The sequence below is a fragment of the Delphinapterus leucas genome, chromosome 6 (assembly GCF_059928025.1).
Source record: "Delphinapterus leucas isolate spDelLeu-1000000601 "Yukka" chromosome 6, BTC_Dleu_Yukka2, whole genome shotgun sequence".
Classification (NCBI taxonomy): domain Eukaryota; kingdom Metazoa; phylum Chordata; class Mammalia; order Artiodactyla; family Monodontidae; genus Delphinapterus; species Delphinapterus leucas.
Window position 1 is genome coordinate 13,766,520 of NC_143134.1, and position 19,960 is coordinate 13,786,479.

The 19,960-nt window shown below is 55.0% G+C and overlaps 1 pseudogene; it reads right to left on the bottom strand.

The window, feature by feature from the left end:
• Positions 1 to 2,560: 2,560 nt before the first annotated feature.
• Positions 2,561 to 6,229, bottom strand: LOC149748844 (uncharacterized; annotated as a pseudogene).
• Positions 6,230 to 19,960: the final 13,731 nt, after the last annotated feature.

Genomic DNA, 19,960 nt, shown 5'->3' on the forward strand with positions numbered 1-19,960 from the left:
AGAAAGAAATGCTTCCCTAAGCAACTCCCAATCCACAGTTGCCTCCTGCCACAGGCCCGCACACCCTCCTCCCTTGCCTTCTGGCTTTGCCTTTTCTCTCTCACTCTCTCATCCTACCTTCCGCACAATGCCTCAAATCCAAACTCTAGGCATTTTCTCAAGCAGTCACCAGACCGCCTCTCTGTAGATGGAAGGGGAGTCCAGGACACCACGAGGCAATGAGTGCTGGGAGGTGGAGGGACACAAGTAACAATGTTTGGGAGCTGGAGCTCCTGGGGTTTCACTGCCAGAAGTTGACACGTGGGTCTCCAGAGCCCCACGGTCAAGTCCTCCCCCCAGCTTAGGGGTGGGTGGTCCCTTTTGCTCACTGGACAGACTCTAACCTCTGGCCCTGACAAGTGGAGAAAGGGCAGAGGTGGCCCTTGGAAGTTAGGAACCGTGTTAATCCCTTCCCAGGCCTCCCCAGGCTGAAGGGGAGAGCTCTGGATTCAGCTGAGATATTAGTGGTAAAGCAGAAACAAGTCCAGTGAATTTGAGTTTAAATCTTCTCAATGCCGGTGTGGTGGGGCAAGAAAAGTGACACTGAGGGACATGTGTGGTGGACTCTGGGCTCCCCTGGCTGAGTAAGGGAGTCTGGTAACTTTGGCTCTCATGGGTATTTTGGAGGAATAGGTATAAAGGCCCTACAGCCTGTACAGTGCCCAAAGCTTCACGTCCCTGCTCCCGAAGTTCCCATGGCCTCAATCACCCTCTAGGAGTGCATGTTAGAGGCTCATGGAAGGCAGCTCAACTCCCTCTCAAGGTCACCTGGAGACCTGGCCAGGCTGCAGGACCCCTCAGTGTGTCATCAGCTCCCAGGATATTGCTAGAAGCACAGAATGGTAGTGAGGGCGCCTGGAGTTTGTTTGCAGGCACAGATTTGTGGCTCCGGCCAGGTCCCTCGTCTCTGCACCTCAGCTTCCTTGCAGTCACACAGGGTTTGGAAATACTCCTCTTACAGTTTGTGAAGATTAAACAATATGCAGCCTGCAAAACGCTCCACACATAACAGGCTCTCCTTAGAAGTTAGTTCCTCCCCTCACCCCACCCACCCCGTCTCCCTAGGTAGAGGGCAGGCAGATTTCATTACCCCCCTTGATGGAAGAACTGAGGTGGGGTCCTGGAGGAGGGGCAGAGAATCACTCTTACCTTCCCTTAACTTTTCAGATTGAAGCCCCAGGGCCACTGGCCTCAGTCCTGCTCAGGTGGCAAACCCAGGTCCCTCCCGGCCCCGCAGCACTCTATAGGAACGCAGGCTCAGGAGAGGGCCGGGACCATGATCTTCACCGCGCCAGTCAGGGTCCAGTGCACTGTACCTGGACTCTGAGACCCCTGCAGCCCTCTGTCTGGGAGCGAGTGCCACTCAACAGCCAAAGAGCTAGCGACTCTTGGTGCGGGGAGCTGTGGCTTCCACGCCAGCCTGACTTGCTTTCTCCTCTGCTCTGAGGCGCTCCTGCCTGGGCGCTTGGCTCTAACTCCTCTACCCCAGTGCCCAGATGCTACGCCTTGGGTCCGGTGCTCCTGAAGGGAAGGCGGGACTTACGATGCAGGCCAGGTCCTACTTCTTGTCTTGCTGGAGGCCCGGAGCGAGGCCTTGTTCATTGAAAAATCGCCCGTCTAGTCGCACATAATTTACCAAAAGTCGGGACAGTCCCCGCAGGCTTTTTGTTCCCACAACAGCTCCCTCCACCCTGCTTGAAGGCCAGGGTTAAGACCTCCTCCACACCTGTGCGCCCCTACCCAGGAGCCACCACCGGCACCGCCTTCCTGGGGTCTGGAGATAGATCCCAGGAGGGGAGAGAAGAAGGAAGCCAACGAGGCCTCATGCTGAGAGAGCCGGTATTGTTCCCATCACCAAGAGAAGGCCGGTGAAGGCCGTGGTCCTTGGAGGGCTGGCTTGGTGCATGGAAGTATTTAGCAGGTCCAGTGCTATCACTGCCTAACAGGGTGTGAAAAGTAATATGAATGTGAAATACTATGGGAAAACGGAGAGTTTCCTAAGCAGGCAGCGAGGCCCCTCTGCGGCCTGGCCTGCAAGTCCCAGAGCCTCGGCTGCCCCACACGTGGCGCCAGGAGGCACTGCTGCGGGCAGGGACCGCAAAGGGGACTTGGGGGGAGGGAGGAGGGACCGGAGCGGGCGTAGGGTGCGCATCGAGACGTCGGGAGGGGCCGGGGGAGGGCAAGCTGACAGCACCCCGGGGAACCTGGGTAAAGCACCCGCTCGTGACCGCCCAGGTTGACACAGGACAGCTTCACTACCTCCGCCCTAAATGTACGGAGGAAGACCTGGGGTTTTAAAATAGATAACCATAGGTTAGGTTAGTAAACAAGATTTTACTGATTTTATGAGACAACCTATCCATCCACTGGGTAGAGGTACCAGGAGGTATGCGGCTGCTTTCTGCAGGAGGTGGATGGAGGTGAAAAGGCGAGGTCTTACTTGATTGATGCAAATTTCTCCAATCGATTCCAGATCTACAGCACGTAAACCCGACCAGCGTTCCCACACGGTGCCCTGCAGACAAGGACCCGTCCTCACGGTCTGACCATAACCCCTACGCCCGACCCACAGAGGCCTTCGGACTCTCCCAGCTCCCAGGCCTCCCCAGTCCCTAACTGTCTGACGCCCGAACCACGGGCCGGCCTCACCGGGAGCCAGGCCACGGGCCGAGCCCCCCCGCGGCGTCGGCGCCCAGGCACCTTCTCCTCAGGCGAGGGCAGGGCCCTCCAGCAAGGCCTGGAGTAAGCCCGGGTCTGGGGTCTTCCCGCAGGGCCTAGAGCTACATCCCCTCCCCACGCCCCACCCTGCCCCGAGCCGGGTTCCGGACCGACGCAACGCGACCGGTCTGGCTGGAGCAGCATCGCGGCCCGGGAGGCCGAGGTGCAGAAGGCTCCCTTTGGCCAGGTGCCCCTGCGTCGTCAGGCGCCTCGTCAGTTTGGAAACGCTCGTACCGCTCGCTCCCGTTTTTTGTTTTCGGGGCCTCGTGCCGGGCGAGACAGCCAGCCTCGCTCTATCAACCTTTCCCAGACAGGACTGCAGTGGAGCCGCGGGGTGACGGCGCGGGCGGTGGCAGACGGTACAGGTTTGGAGACAGACCCGCAGCTCACTATTCTGAAGCACGAGGACTGAGCGTATTCACGAGGGGGTGGCCGCGGTCGCCCTGGTTAGCACCTGCAAACAGCTCCACGTTCGGAGGGTAAACCCGAGCTCCAGGACCCGGCGTTGGCAGGGGCGCGGACGCAGGCGGAGGAGAGGTGGACGCGGGCGCGCGCTGGAGGGTCGGGGGCGCGCTCACGCGGCGGGAGGGTGGGGCAGCTGGGCCGGGGCCGCGCCCCCGGGAACCCGGAGCTCGCCGGGCCCCAGCCTCCGGGTTCTGTCCTGGAAGCCCGAGCCTCGCGAGTCCCGCCCCGCGGCGAGTGCGCGGCCGAGAGCGAGGCGAGTCCCACGGCCCCGGCCTCCTCCCCGGTATCCCCAAGCCTGCCGGCGCCGCGCCGCGAGCCTGCCTTCCCCGTGAGCTCACTTCCTCCCCGGCGGCTCCCGGAACCGCTCCCGGCCGGCGCGCGGGCCTGGGGCGCTGGGCCTGCTCCGAGCTCCTGAGCTCTGCTCGGGCTGAAGTCAGCGAGCTGCGAGGGGGTCGGCCGGGAGGAGAGGAGAAGTCGAAACTTCTGGAAAGAGAGGAAACGGCTTCATTCGTGGCCCAACTCAGAGCGCGGGCCGAGGCCGCCAGCTGCCCCTGACTCGGCCCGGAGGCCTGCGTCTCTCTCCGTCCTTCTTTCTTTCTTTTTATTCTTTTCTTCTTTCTCCTCCGCCCCTGGTCCCCTAGTTTCTCCTTTAGTTTTAACCTGTGTTTTAAAAACTCACATACAGGCACGTTAAAAAAGTAATTTCTCATGTTAAAGTCGGCAGCGGCGGAGGGAGAAGTACAGATAGGCTTGGATTTAATTAGCTGGTAATTCTCCTCTCCTGCCCCCTTAATTAAACGGAGATTCTAGTGGTGCTTCAGGGCCCACAAGCGACTACGACAAGCATATTTTACCTTGACATTAAAATGCTGTCCCCGGGGCGTAATCCAAGACCGGGCTCCATTTATTCGGATTTCGAACCTGAGCTCTGAGGCCTGAACACTGCTCCCCAGCCCTGGAAGGATGGCTTGTGGGCGCTGTTTAGTTTCTCTGCTGATTTTTCATTTTGTCCGGTTCTGTTTCTGAGGCTTCAGGAAGGACTGCCCATGGCTCCCAAGGACTCTCAGTATCCGACCGGACCGCCTCCAGCCTCAAACCCCACCGAGACCCACGCCCAGAGAATGAAAGAATATTTTTAAAAGCGTGAATGTGGGCAGAACCAAGAGCCACCTCTTGGTTCCGCCACGCAGAGAGGAGCCCGAACAGAATCTTCAGCCGGGACAGCTGACCGCATCTGGCGGCGGTGCGGGTGGACTGTTTCCCTGTAGAATCCAGCAGCCCGGTTTCGTGTTTCGTGACCGCGCCATGTCTCTCCTCCTGCGCTCTCCTCTCCCCCACCTCGCCTTTCTCTGTCGTAGTGATCGACCAGCCTCCCTTCCTCTGCGATTCCCTACGAATCGTTACTAGTGTCCTGGCCCGACCACAGCCCCTCTCCGGCCCAGGGGTGCAGCCGCCCGGAACCCGGTGCCCTCCTGACAACTTCCAGGCTATAAGGGAATCGCGTGTCCGTGTTGTCACCAGATCCACCAGCGCTTTTGATGAGAGCTGCTTCGCTTTTGGAAATATCACTCCCTCTTTTTTCCCAAGACAGAAGAATTTCTTCTCCTGGACTGGCTTAAACACAGACACACAGACACAGACAGACACACACACACACACACGACAAAGTATCTGTGTTGTGAATACATCAGCATCTAACAGCTGTCTTGGAGTCCAGTAAAGACTTTCAAGAAATATGAAGATAGGCCTCCAGTAACCCACCCCCAGATTATCATTTCTCTGGCAACCTTTCTTCCCTCCTGGTCCACTACATCATTTTTTTTTTCTTCAAAACTTTTCCTACCGCCACCTCCTCCTTATTTATACCTTCATCTTTCTTAAAGGAGAGATCCCTGGAAATAACTATCTAAGGAGAGCAGAGGAACCCACCACCCCTAGTTTCACTCATTAGTGGCACATGCTGGCCAGGAACCAGCAGCATCTTTGAGTCTGAGTCTTCTCATCTGTAAAGAAGGGGTTAGAACTCCCAAGACCCATTTCCATTCTTAAATGCTATACTGTTAAGACAAAACTTTTTTCTGTATTTCTGAACGATTTAAGATTTTATATATATATATATATATATATATATATATATATATATAATGCATGCACACATATTCCTATAATGTCCTGTGTCAAGAAGAGGAGGACATTTTAAACTTCTGCCAGTGCCCTCTTTGGCCCTCCCAGACCAGCCTTCCCTGCAGGCATGAAAAGACCCTCAGGGTGGAGAACACCAGGGGTAGGTCTCCTGATCACAGCCACCATCCAAGACCACTTATGGTCACATGACTCATTAGGACCCTTAAACCTCATCTGACCTGCCGATTCAAGCACCGCCAGTGAAACCTCATAAAACTGGTCAAGAGGCTGGCCAACATATGCACACATTAATTAGAGTTATGTGAGCCTTAGGATTCCAGTCTGATGAACAGCTCCAGAGCTGTAGAGGGCAGGGGTTTGGGGTCCTTTTTGCCTACCAATGCCCTTTGGTCTTACCAGGACATCATTTGAACTCAGTGGGTAATCTGAAAGCTACCCCCCTTCAGAAGGTGGCTTAACCACAGTAACTAAGGCTAAAACCTGGCAGTGGGTCCCTAAGAGGGACAGGCAGGAATCTGTTCAGAGGAGGAAAAGAGAATCAGCAGTGAGCTTTTATTGTTATTATTGCATCTAGTATTACTATGAGAGAGGGGCAGGGAGAATCCCAAAGTGAAAGAAGAGATTTTTGGCATTAATGGAAGGCGTGGATACTTAGCAATCCTGTCCCTGAAAACACACACACACACACACACACACACACACACACACTCACAGTAATAGCTATAGATGCTTTCAATCCCACTGACAAGGATAAGGGAAGGCATGGTGGGGAGGAGTTTGGGCTTGAGCCAATTTAGCAACTGCAATTCTGGCCAGGTACCAAGAAGTCACAGAACACCCCAGATAGCAGAACTGGCCCCATCTCTGGCAGGGGCCCCTGTGCATGGCACTTTTCCTACAAGGCATGTCTTCTTCTCCATCTGCATCTGACTCCTAGATAGACGATGGTCAGGGTCAGTCACTGTTGGACAGCAAGACCACTTGGCCTCTCTGAGAACTGCCCTGATAAAACTGATGTAACTGGAGGTGCCGTCTGCTCTGTATAGGGAGCAATTAACCCTGGCTTTATTTTTGTCTCATTGAATTGTAAAGGACAGAACGCCTGAGGTCTATCAAGTCTACGTATACTAACTTATTACACTGCACTTATTACACTTATTACACTGCAGGATTTATCTCAGCTGTTTTAAAATACAGGTGCATTTCCCAGTCACTCCCCTGCCACCCTCCACTGCGTTTATAACCCATACAAAATATCTACAGGCTAGAACATGGCAAAACCTCTCTGAAAGTAGGAGGAAGTTTATTTGTGATTTCCTTGGTGCATAACAATTTAGTCCTTTTAAATTTGACTGGGTGTGTGTGTGTCAAATTTGGGGACACACCAAAAAAGGAGAAGCCACATTCCTATAGTTCTAAATTTGATAACGCCACTCTTTCTGCTTGCTTTTCTTCCTTTCCTTCTTCCCCTTTGTCTTACTCTTCGGATTCAGCAACAGAGAAAAGACAATCCAGTTTGGAGCCTTAGGGATCATTTGTTCTGCATGTGCCCTGTCTTCCCTTTCCCAGATATTTTAAAATTGCAGTTGGGAGGCATCTCACACTCTAACCAGATTTGAGCCTCTTCAAGTTCTTCAAAGCTTCCAGGGATCTGCCCCCATCCTCCAATCCCTCCTGATCAGCAGAACAGATACAAATGGAGTAACTTGCAGCCTTCCAGATCCATAGCAGTTCTATTCCTATTTGCTTTCTATGCATTAGGAAGCTCTGGAGGAATACGCAAGAAATTAATAACAATGAGAAGGAAACTGGACAGATAGAGAAAGGCTATTCACACAGACATTTTGTATATTTTTGAACCATGAGGATGGTACTGCGAATTCATGAGAAGTTAAATGATCAGGGCATATATGAGAGACATTAGGTGTTAAGTACACTGAGACATGATATCACATCTTGAGGAGGATCTAGAGGCCATCTACGGAGAATATGGGATTGAAAAACATGTAATAAAACTTTCTGTTTTGCTCAATGGGTCATAAGTTGGAAATCTGACTAGAAAATAATATTTTAATGCAGAAGTATAAAACTTTAGGTGAGGCAGAATGTACACTACTCCTCTCCTGTTCTCAGATGGGAATATTTGCCAATTGAAAGCCATTTGCCCCTCCAGTTAAGCCAGGTTACTAGAAACACTGACTTGCAGGACTGGCCAAACCCTCAATCCTAAGTGGAAAGGCTGAGCTAGAACACAACTGAAGAGGAACGATTGATGCTTCCTAATAGATGCTTGAAAATGGACAATTTCTTGTAAAGGAGGACAAGACCCTTCCCTAGAAATGGCTGCCTGTCAGCCTACTCCCACCTTACCCCTCTCAGGGTGGGCTGAACACTTCACCCTAGGACATCTGCCCATTTCCCTAGGCTTTAACCAGCTGCAAAAGTTCTTGTTAGTCAAATTCTACTCCGGAAGCCTAAATCAAAAAGAGAGTAAAAATTCCCTTAGTGATGTTAACTCAGAAACTAACAGATCAACTAAGCAGTGAGTTGAACAATCAACGCACTCCACCCCCAGATCATTAAATGGTCCCTGGATGCCAAAAAAACCTTTAAGTTAGACTGCCTTGCTCTTTAAAAAATATGCAAATACGGATAAACCACAAGCCCCTACTGTATAGCACAGGGAATGCTATTCAATATCCTGTGATAAACCATAATGGAAAAGAATATGAAAAAGAATATATATGTATAACTGATTCACTTTGCTGTACAGCAGAAATTAACACAACATTGTAAATCAACTATACTTCAATAAAATTTCTTAAATATGCAAATAACTCCACACCCACTGGGGACCCATCCCATCAGCTCACACTAGAGTTTACACCACCTGCAGCTTTTCTGGTGGCATTAGCTCCCGCTAGTAAACAACTTAAACCATTCCTGTGGCAAAGGTCAACTGCAAAATGAAAGGGACTTAGAAAACTTTTATGTAAAGGTATGGTATACGGAAAATCACAAGGGGGATTATCTTCGTTCTACCCACTCGTGTTAATAAACAATCCTCCCCCAAACACAAAATCGGACCCTCTTTTCCTCATGAAAACAAGTGGTTAACTATGTAATTTCTAAGGAGGAAATCGTTTATATCGAAAAATGGGAGAGATTTCTGAAGAGGGACTAGTAGAAAGAGCAGGGCAATGTTTTTGAGACCCCCAAAGGTGGTATTTGGGGGAAACGGTAGGGCAGGAAGGAAGAGGAGGGAGTTGAAAGAGTCCTTGGTTTCCCCTTCTGTTTGTGGCCGTTGGAATATATGGAGCCAGGGTTTTCCAAAGATGACAAGGGATAGAAAGTACAATTCTCCGCCCTCCCCCCTCCCAGGCAGGCCTTCCCCCAAATGAAGATATATCTTCAGGCTGGAGACTTTTCCTCCTTCCACAGGGAATGAGCCGAGGTCACTTGGAACAAAGTCTCAACATTTAGTTAAAAATAGCAGAGTGATTATGGAAGCAGCAAAAGGAGTCAAGGTATTTGTGCTAAAAAAAACCCCTTCAATCTCAGGTCTGGCCGGCAGTGGGAATATCCAAACGGGTTCTTTATATTTCACGTTTTATAGACAGTCTTTTCCCTAAAGGATATACTTTCATTAGGTCTTAAATGCACCAGCAGATGAGAGAGAGGCAGAAGGTGTGCACGCGCGCGCGCGGATCAGCGGGGTCTTGGTGGGAGGCGGCGTCCCGGCGTGAGGCTCCGTGCCACCCACTCCTGCGGGCGGAGGTCAGGGACCGCGAGTGAAAGCAGCCGTTGGAGACGCTTCCTCTCTGCTGCTTCGCTTTCTTAGTTCTTACGTTTCCGGTGGGTCCACCGAATCTTCTAACTGCCCAAGGTCCAAGCATTTACTCACCACAGGCCACAGAGGGGTGGGGGAAATGACGTGCCTTTTCAAGAGAGTTTGTTAAAATTTTCACTCGGTGAAGTTTACTTGTTGCGGCCTCAGGGCCAGAGCCTAGGAGGGAGGAAAAGGGGTTTTCTGGCGACTTTCACTTCCCACTGGACCGGGTTGGAGAGGTTTACCTCCCCCCAGCACCCAAGGACTGCGACTAGGTGCCCTGCTCCAGACAGGAGAGGGCTCTGCAGACGGGAATCGCCCGTCGCCGACAGCCACTTTGGCTTCTTTCAGCCTATTTCTCCAAGTGAGTCGGAGTTATACGCAACCAGCATCAGTTCACCGCCTATATCGAGTCCCGGAGAATTGAATCCGCAGCACTGATCTCACACTCAGAAGTTGGTACCAGTTTTGAAATTATTGTAAAGTGCCACCTGGATGATATATCGTCTGTCTAGGCCAGATTAGCAAGCCACGAGCGCATACTCTATGTTTAAATCACACCCCGAAACGCGGAGAAAATGTTTCAATAGGGATCTACACGCAACAGAGGGAAACTGGAGCAATAATTATTTCCCTCTTTTTTGATTTCCTGTTTCTAAAGAAAGCATTGGTATCAAGGACGAGTTAGGTAATGTGAACTAAAAGGCTAGCAGGTCGCTGTCGTTTAAGCCCAATCACAGTTCGTAGTTCAAGGAAAACTGCCTTTAATTGACACCGTGTATATATTCCTCTGCTACTCTCGGGCTCCCCAGGCAGGGACGCCCCCAAGAGTATTTATTTCTAGGGCTGGAAACAAAACAACTAACCCGGTCTGCTGCGTAAGAGAGCGTTCCAAGATGGACTGCCGGAGAAAGGCTTTTTGACCCCTGTGGAAATTAGTCATATTGACAGACGCCCGGGGAAGGTAAATTACCCCGCGCGCTGACGTTACGCAGAAGTGCGCCCGGTTGCGCCTCCGCCGCGGCGCCCGCCGGGCCAGAGGCTCTCAGTTGGTTTCTCCAGATTCAGACAAAGCCCCGCTCTGCTTCTCTGGGCCTGGGATTTCAACGTGAAGGCGATGGAGAGAGCGGTAAAAAGATGCTAGACAGGGCAACAGAAAACCAAAAAAGTGGAGGGGAAGAGAAAATGCTGTGCGCCCGTGGCACGGGCAAGCTGGATGGAGACCCGGAGTAAAGGAGCAGAGTCCGCAGGGGAGGGAGGGAGGAAGGAGGCGGGAGGGAGAGGGCCGCGCGGCTCCCGGCTCCCAGGTCCGCCACTTGGGAGGTCCCGGCCCCAGCGCAGGCCCGGCCAAACGTCCCCCCGGGAGGCTCGCGGATCGGGCGGGGTCGCAATTACACCTCGGCTCCAGGCGAGGACTTAAAAACCAAGTGGCTGGGGCTGCAGTCTGGAAACAAGGCCCTGCGGTCATCGTGGGGGGGGGGGGCGGGCCCGTGCACTGAAAACTTTTACAGGGCATGTGGGTACAAGAAAAAAAAAAAACCCAAATAAACCACTTTCATCCAGCGTGGGCCGTGAAAATAAAAGCTGCCTTCTGAAGGGGGCGAGCGGGAGTTTTGAAATTCAGTGTGTGTTTTGCTCTTGTATAAAGAGTTTTGTGATTTTACCTGATAACCAGGGGGAATGGTAGGGGAAATAACTGAGAGATTTTTTTTTTTTTCCGGGAGAGGGCTGTAACAGGGGTTCACAGGTTTCTCCCAAATCATCTGTGTCCCCGGACTGCAAACAACTGCATACATCCATATGGATCATTATACACAGTGTGGCGGGACCCTGCGAGACCGGGCTATTGTTGACATAAAATAGGATCTAGTGGCCCTACCTCTTTGCTTTCTCATATTGAGTCTGCAGAGAGGGCAGAATGGAGAGCGTGAAAAGCGTGGCATCTGATTTTACCAGAGACTGGACCCGAAGGCTTGGCTACAGAAGGCCCGGGTCAGGGCGCAAAGACAAGGCGAAAGTCGCCCAGAGGCTGCCGGGCGGGCGCCCAGCTAAGCCCGAGCCGGGCCCTCGAGGTGCAGAAGGCGGTCCCTCCAGGGCAGGCCGGGGCTGGGGGTGGCCGCCAGCTCTCCCCCACCCCCAGCACCTTGGGCCTCGCGTCTGCGGTATTTTTAGCTCCTCTCTCGGTTCCATAGAGACTCTTTTGAAAGCCAAACTGAGGCTGTCCAAGCTGGGAGGGGTGGTGTGGGAGTACGTGGAGGCGGCTGCATGGGTATTTTGATGGAGAGAGCAGTGTCTCTTTAAATTAAAGCAAAACTCGCTCTCTCCAGGTCTCTGTTCTTCCTTTTCTCTCTTTCGCCCCCGGCCCAGGCCCGTGGTAACACGCCGAGTGCCCCAGTTAAGAGGATCGTGGGGTAGGGATGGGTGGGGTCTAGAAATCCGAGCAGAATCCGAGCAGAATCGGGGTGCCGCGCGCGCTCCGCTCCGCCGTTCACCCTCTTCTCCAGGCCGGGAGGGGCCGGCACCGGGCTAGGAATCTCCTTCGTCTCCGAGGAGGTAGCGACGGGGCTGTTTAATTTTTAAATAAAGGTTTAACCTAAGTCCAAATGTTTCTGCAACGGTGTTTCCAACCCCATGCGTGTCCAGGAATGAGAAACTTGGGGCCCGGACCTGCAGCCGGCCGCTCTCAAGTGGGCGGATGTAGATTGAGTGGAAAGCTGGGACGCGCTGCGTCCCCTCTCACCTGGGAGATGCTCCAGTCCAACTTCCGCCGCCGCATCTCCCCACACCGGATCACGCGGAGCACCGGAGGCTCGCGAGGCGGCCTGCACGCCCTTCCCGGTCCCGGAGGCAGCCCCCGCCCCCTTCCCGGGCTTGGCGCGGCCCCTGAAATTGCCGGGGCTGGCGGGACGGCGCTCCGCCGGGGAAAACGGGCCAGGGAAGCAGGAGGCCAGGCCGGGTGCTCTCCGCTTCCTCCTAAGGTTCAATCCTCGCGGCCCCCATCCCCCCAGCTTTCCCCCTGCCGTCCACCCCGGCTGCCTGGGGCGCTCCGAGTTGCCCCCAAGTTTCAGACGCCGCGCCCCTACCCACCGGATTGCCTTCGGGGCCCCTTGGTGCTGAGTCGACGGCGCGGCGCTGGGCCGGGAGAACGGGAACCACCAGGCCCGCCAGGTCTGCGCTCTTAGCAGCCGGGTAGCCTTTCGGGTCGAAGATGCTCAGAGGAGAAGGAAGTGCAGAGAAAAAAGAAGGGGCGGGGGAGCCTAACCTACAGGCACGCACGCGAAACCAACTTTGGGGTTGGACTTTTTCAGTTTCACACGAAGCGACCTGAAGTATCTGGAGAAGGTTTTTGAAGACGTTTAGCAGGGAGGGTGAGTTTTCTGCTGAGAAACTCAATCTGCCATACAGTAGCGGCCCCATCTGGGATCTGTCACTGCTGACAGCACCACAGGGCACAGCCGTGATCTTCTGCATAGCCTGCACTCCCCGAAATACCCTCCTTAATCAAAGGATGTCTGCGCGCCGAGGCTCAGCTGACCGCGTCGGGAGCAGAGCGGCCGGCGAATTCCACCCCCCTCCCCCCGCCCGTCCCCTCCCCACGGACAGAGCCCCGGCCCCTCTGTCTTCCCAGCACATTAATTAAAAGCGGAAAATAGACAGAGGCTGATGTCATTGCTCTCAGAAGATCATAAACGTAAAAGAGTCATCCTGTGAGAATCCCTGAAAATGACTTTAATGAATAATTTCAGAGACAGTTATGGCTTTGGGTGATTACTGAGGGAGAATATGAAAACCAGATTTGCAAAGGGAGGGCGATGGTCAGGCGGCTTGGCGGACACTTTCTCCCAGTAAAACCGCACCAGTTTTCCTTCGTCGCCAAGTTCTACTTACAGACTTAGCCTCTGTTTTCTTCTTCAAAAATAAAAGCAACAAACACACGGTTTTTGTTTCCTGCGTTTCTGCCTTATCCTAAAGACAAAATGTCAGCTCAAGGCAACAACAACTCACTTTAAGTAGAAGGCAGTCATGCACTGGCCTAGTGGTCACTGGCTTCCATCTTTCCAGAAGGAGGTATTTACTGCCATCTTAATTTAGAATGATACCTTTTTTGGCCTCTTCTCTAGGCAATGTACTTAAGGAAGGTTGAAAACTCTCTTTGCCCGAGTAAGTGCACTGTTTGTTCTGAGTCCTTTCAGCGGGGGGAGCCAGCAAACAAGCAAGAAGCAAATGACCCCACGTCCTACAGAAAAATCTGCAGGTCTCCCTGACTCTTTAGTCCTTGCTCACCATTGAACGGAAAGATGATTTGGTGCTACAAGGAATGACATTTTGAAACCCTCCATCTGCTCACAGGGAAATATCAGGTTGAGTCTGGTTGTTCAGGATTAGTTGTGCATTAAATATACTATTTGAGAAAACGGGGTTGTAAGTTGGGATGGGGGGGTCTGGTGAGTACCCTATGATCCTTTATATAAATGATTCAGCTGCCTGCAAGCCTGCCTCCTTTGCTTAGAAATATACACAGGGATTATCTGGGCCTGCGGACCACATTGATTCATTCCATTTAATTCCAGTAAAAGTTCATTTATGCTAAGTGCAAGTGCATGGGAAGAAGCAATGTGGTTTTGTTGTTGTTGCTGTTGTTAGTTTTGTCTGTTTGTTTGTGAGTGGTCTGAATGACTCAGAAAACTGTCTATTTGCCTGAGCGGTCTCCACCATTCAGGCAGAACCTGGAGAAGCCACTAACCAGCGCTGTGGGAAACTACTTCTTGCAGCGATCCCCCCCTCTAGGAGCTCAGATAGGCCCCTCCTCCTCCAGTTATTATGGATTCAGTCTCTAAAAGCCTCATTCTCTATCCCCACCCCGCCCCCATATTTCCTCTCCCCTCTGCTGGGGATAGGGGTGTGTGAGAGGGGATAGGGGGCGCTAAGCTCTCTCAGTGTGATGCTTTCCCCGACTTAGGAGGAGATAGTTCTCTTCCCTTCTAGATTACAAGACGACACTTTGGAAGTTGCCGTATTGAGTGGCCTCAAAGAATCGAGGAGGGGTGAACATTTGGGACGTTTTCTCGACCGGATCCCCTGTTTATTTTAGATACTCTTGGCTGCCCAAATAGATCTTATCACTACGCTCAAATCATGGGCTATGACTTCTTTTCCCTCTAGCTAAATTATCTGTAGCTTTTGAGTAAACAATCAGCTCTGCCTTTGCAGCCTGTGCTGAAATAAATAGCAGCTTCTGGCTTTGCTTTGAATCCTTGCCGTTGCCCAGTTAAATCAAGGTGTGGGACTGATCCATGATATGGCCAATTCTCTCCCAGTAGAGACTATAAATAATGCAGGCCTCACCCTCCCCGGAGAAAGCCATCTCCATGCGGACCCATCCATTGTTCCACATGGGCCTTTGAGAGAGTGCCAAGGTCGAGGGGCTGGCTGCAGTGGGTGTGTGTGGCCTCAGGAAGTGGTTCCGGAATCCCGTAGGGGAGTTTTGAAAACTGCAGACTTCAGGTCTCACCCCTGACTGGCTGAATCAGAATTTCTGGTAGAGGTGGGGGCTGAATTTATATCTTTATCAGGTTCTTCGGGGATTTTGGATCACTAGGTAAGTGTGGGAAGCTCCAACCTAAACGGTTCTGGAGTTGGATTCATCCCAAAGACCAGGCCAGTGCCCCAGGGCACAAGAGTTGGAGGTCAGGAGTGTCGTCCTCCCACCCAGTAATTGTACAAATATACCCAGCCTCTGCTCTGGGCACTGAGACATAGTAGGAGACAAAGCTGCCGCCCGGCAACCTTACCCTTGCAGGATGTCAGGGTTTGTGTCAAGGACAACTCCTGAGGGGGAGGGGGAGGCAGAAGAGGGTCCAGAGCCTCTGCTGCTCAGATCCTTTGGGCTGTAATAGCAGGTGCAAAGACGGAGGCGTGGAGGGACATCCTGTTGCATAACCAGCGTCTGCCCGGCCGCCCCGCTAGGCAGAAACTCCCACTATTTTGGCTCGAGGGCTGTAGGGGCCAAGCGGATGCCAGTACCAGGAGAGCGGCCCTAAGAGCCCCCTGGATCCCTAAGAGCCACCTCCTCCTGGCAGCCCGGCCAACATGGGCATGGCTACAGGGGCCGCAGCTGTTGGTGTAGGAGAGCAGCATCCCGGCCCAGGGATAGCAGAGGACCGCAGTCGGTCAGGGCCAGACGCAGGAGCCTTTTCCAGGCCGGATTCACCAGATGCAGTGAGTTGGAAAACTTAAAGTGGGGAGGGGGCCCGTAGGGACGTTCCCCGGCCACACCTCACCTCCAACAAGGAAAACAAAACGTCTTCTGGACTAAAAATACATATTGAGAAAGTCCCCGCGCGCAGGCGGGCGGCGCGTTCCAGCTGCCGGCCTGGCCCGGGAGGACTTGGCCGCGCGGTCGCCGATTACACCCAGCTCGGCTGGGATGGCTCCGAGCCGTCTGCCCTGACGTCAGCCAGGCTCCGGCCCCGCCGCGGCGAGATAGGCAGCGCGGCCGGGCGCGGGCGCGGCGCTAATCACTCCCAGATGGCCCTAATAGCGGAGATAAAGACGGACGGAGCGGCCGGGAATAAATTTGTAATCAGGGCTCTACCATCTGATCATCAAAGCGGCCCAACTGCCGGGAGAATTGGAAGGGAATGCGTGTGTAGGGGGGGTCGGTTCTGGGGAGAGGCGGGGGGCGCGCTCCAGCAGGGAGCTGGCTTGGGCAGGGTGGCGGGGACAGGAGAGGAGGCTCGTCGGTGCGCTTGTGAGTCAGTGCCCCGCGCCCCTGGACCGTCACCAGCCGACCGGCCGCCGCCGGGGAGCTGAGTCTGGCCGCGCGGCACCCGCGGACCCGCTGCGGGCAGTGCCTGCTTCCAGCCGTCCGCCCCCAAACGTGGGATGGGTTCCTCTCCTGGAGTTGCCCCTCTCCCCTCCTCTCTTGGCAAACCGTTAAACAACACTTGGTCCCCCATCCCCCCGTGGACGTAAACCCGACAGCACAACTGGGCTTCCGGGGAAGAGGGCTTCTGGGGCCTCGGGGCTGCTCCAGGGTCTCTGACTCCGAGGGATGCGCAGGCTCCCACAGGCCCGAGGAGTCAGGCCCGGTCGAACGATAAGGGTCCCCTCAGGTCAACAGATCCGGAAGAGACAGGCGGCGCCTAGGGTCCAGATGCAGCCCTCCCCGGGGCACACGCCCCAAGCCTCCTTTCCTCATCGTCTCCGCTTGGCACCTACCACCAGTCTGGTCTCCAAATCCAGGCGCGTGGGTGGGACTCGCGGGCAGGGAGCACGCAGGGCAGCCGTGGGGGAGAAAACCGCCGGCCACACGCGCAGCGGGAGACGCGCAGTTTCCTTAAAGCTACAGGAAGAGCTGAGCCGTTTCCTACGCTCTGTAGAGCCGCTGTACAGATGCAGTGCCGGCTGTTGTGGCATCCTGTGCCCAGTTTACGGCCCCCCGCACACACACCTGAGGCCCTCGCAGCCGGCTCGGGCTCTCGCTGCAAAACTAGTCTCGGAAGCAGCTCGCAGGCCTCCTCCGGCTGCCTGTGGCTTTGCCTCGAGATCACTCTCACCCGCAGCCCCCCTTCCTGCGAAATCCGCGTGCACGCAACTCACTCCTCTTGCCACCTTCACAACGGGGTGTGGGATACCAGCCCCGGACGGCGGCCAGCAGCGGCCCAGGTGAGGGGGCAGGGATGCAGCCGCCCTCCTGTCCCGACTCTTGCACACTCGGTTTCCAAGGGGCCCGAAGGTTGTCGTCCCTGGCGCCACTGCTGCACTCACCTCACCGCGAAGACGACCAGGACGCCTGGTCCTGCCGCCCCTGAGGAGGGCAGCCTAGGTGAGAGGCCCACCTTTCCTAGATGCCTGCACCTACTGGCTAACCGACTGGGAGGATGGAGCTTCCCACCGTGCCCCCAGAGTGTGGCCCCGGGATTTAGAAGGCAAGAAGAACTCCAAGTGATCTTGCTGTCATCTCCTTGGCACGTCGACCTGAAAAAAAAAAAAAAGACAAAAAGAAAAAAAACCCAAAACAACTCTGAAAGCCACAGTAAGTGTCCTGCCTGGGGGGGGGCGAAAAGTCCTGGAAAATTGGGGTTGGGAGCAGGGAGTGCTCGGGTCTCCCTCTGTGGAGTTTCCCAAATTACTTCCCAAGAAGGTGAGAATGGGTCTGTTGGAACACGACACACACACACACACACACACACACACACACACACACACACACACACACACACACGGCGGCGAGCCCTCGCCCCGCCGGTGCTCCAGGGTTATCAGGCTCTCGGCCCGCGCGGCGGTCTGGGGCCGGGCCCTGACAACCAGATCCACCATCAATTTACCTTCCGCCGCCCCAGCTTCCCATTTAGCTTTTAACGTCAAATCCTGCATTTTTGTCGGCTCCGGCCTGTCTAGAGAGCTTGTGATTTCGCTGCAGGAGTGATTGCTTTTAACAAAATGGCAGCAACCGCATTATCCGAGCAATTAAAACAGAGGCCTTTTAGCCGGTCCCACAAGGCAGGAGCTTGGAAACTTGTTTTTTTTTTAAAGCAAAGAAGAAAGGGAGTTAAAAGAGAAGGAAACGTGTAGAAGAGAAAAGCATGGAAGCGTGGAAGAAACGCCTGCCTCGCCCACCACTCAGTGCCCTGGGTGGGACATGACGACGTGGGGCGGGAGGTGGGGTGGCACTGGGAGGGTGGGGACGTGCGGCGGCGGGAGTGACCGACAATCTGGGGTGTCTTGCTGCTGAAGCGTTCGGCCGGGTAGTGCGCTCGCCCAGTTAGGGGGTTCGGCACCCTGGCGTGTCGGGTCTGCCGGATGTCTGGCCCGTTGAGGTGGCCGCTGGGTTGGAACGTCCAGGTGGTGGAGGTGTCGGGGCTGGGTGCTGCGGAGCCGAAGGAAGCGGCGCGGCGGGCGGGCAGGAGAGCGGGCGGGCCGCGCAGGGCCCAGGCCAGACAAAGAGGCCAGCCCGCGTTTCTGGAGCGCAGGTTTAAAAGCATGTGCAGCAGCCGGCGGCCTCGTAGCAACGGTGCTGCCAGGGTCTTCTGGTTCCCTTCTGCTGGTGCTTAACAAACCAGAAAAAGTGTTAAAGCGGCAGCAATGCGTTAAGGCCCAGGTGGCGAGGAAGACCACAGCCAAGCCAGGCCCGCACCAGCCAACACAGGCACGTGAAGATAACTGCTCTGGGGCTCCTGTTTTGAAAACCTCACCGCCTCCACCACCGTGCACGCCACTACCTCGGTAAACTCTATCCCTCCGCCCCTAGGATCTGGAATCTTTCTTTCTCTTGAACGGATTAAAGTAAAAGGCGGCTGGAGGCGGGAGAGGGAGGGAGCCCCTCGGTCAAACGGACAGGGATCCCGAGAGTCACAGAAAATCAGGGCGCGCCTCCCTCCGCCCCCCAGCGTTATAAACAAAGGCAAGTGTCTGTAAACACAGCCCCGCGCCCACCATGTCGGCCCAGCGCCGGCTGACCCGAGGGGAGAAAGTTCAGATCGCTTTGGCCGAGTTGTTCTAACCCCGCGCCCTCGAGTCGGCGGCCGCCCGCAGCAGAACCCCGCAGCGCCGCTCGCCCGCCTCCCGCCCGGCGCTAGCGAATTCGCCGGCTGCCGGCGGTGGGCTCAGAGGCGGCACCCGCCAGAGTGGGACCCCTGGGATGGCGGGGCAGGGTCCGTGCCCGAGGCCGAGGTGAGAACATCACCCCGAGGATGGGTTCCAAGGTGGAAACCCTCTGGCCAGCCTCCCTAGCCCCAGATCTGTACACGCGGCGTTTCCTGAAGCAAACCGCTTTTTAATAAGTTTCGCCCTTCTTCCTCCCCCCTCCGCACCCCCCATCCCTCCCTCCGCTCCCCCCATCCCCCCCTCCGCTCCCCCCCCATCCCTCCCTCCGCTCCCCCTCCCCGGCCTGCCGAGCCCTTTCCGGCACTCCAGCTTCTCCGACTCTTAGAGCAGAGATTCCGCTCTGGCCAAGCCCACGGGCAAAGGAAGCCTCGGGGACTTCCTTCCGGGATGTGCCTGGGCTCCCGGAGCCCGAACCTCCGACGGCGGTCGGGGGGGAGTCCTGGCGGCTGAGAGCTGGGGACGGAGCCCCGGGCTGGCCTGGCCTGCGGCCGGGAGGACTTCAGACACTGCACAGTTAATATTGAGTTCCCTATAGCTCCTTGTAAATCTAGCGCCCACTCCACCCTCCCTCTCCCTTTAAATCTTCGGTCGCGTTCGCGATTTCTTACTTGACGTAGAATTCCTGGTTACCTAATCACGGACTTTCTCCCCCCGAAGGGCCTCCCCCTTCCCCGGCCTGCTCAGACCAGTCCCCCCTCTCCCCACCTACCCCCCCCCATCGAGATGACCAGCCAAAACCTCCTTTCTCCTGGTCTTTTCTTCCCTTTCTTGGATGAAAGCCCTATATTTTGAATTAAAAACTCTAGACTAGTTCCTGCGGCTGCAGTAACGCGTGGGTTTCTCCCCAAAACGACTTCAACCGAAAATGGCTCCTCAAACAAAAGCCCCACCACCACCACCAATGGCATCTGGTTGATTTCAGGAAAAGAAGGACACCTTTCCACCTTCTGAGCAAACCACCCAGGCCTCTTTCCGGCCAGACCCTCCTTCCACAGCCCAATCAGTGCTCTCCTGGGGGCCAGGGGCAGAGGGAAGGGAGGCAGGACTTGATGGCGCCCAGGCCCTTTGGCAGGATTTTCACCAAGAACACTTCTCTTTAAAGGGCCTCCTCGCCAGCCCTGCGAGGCCGGGAGCTCACGTTGATGACTGGTCCGA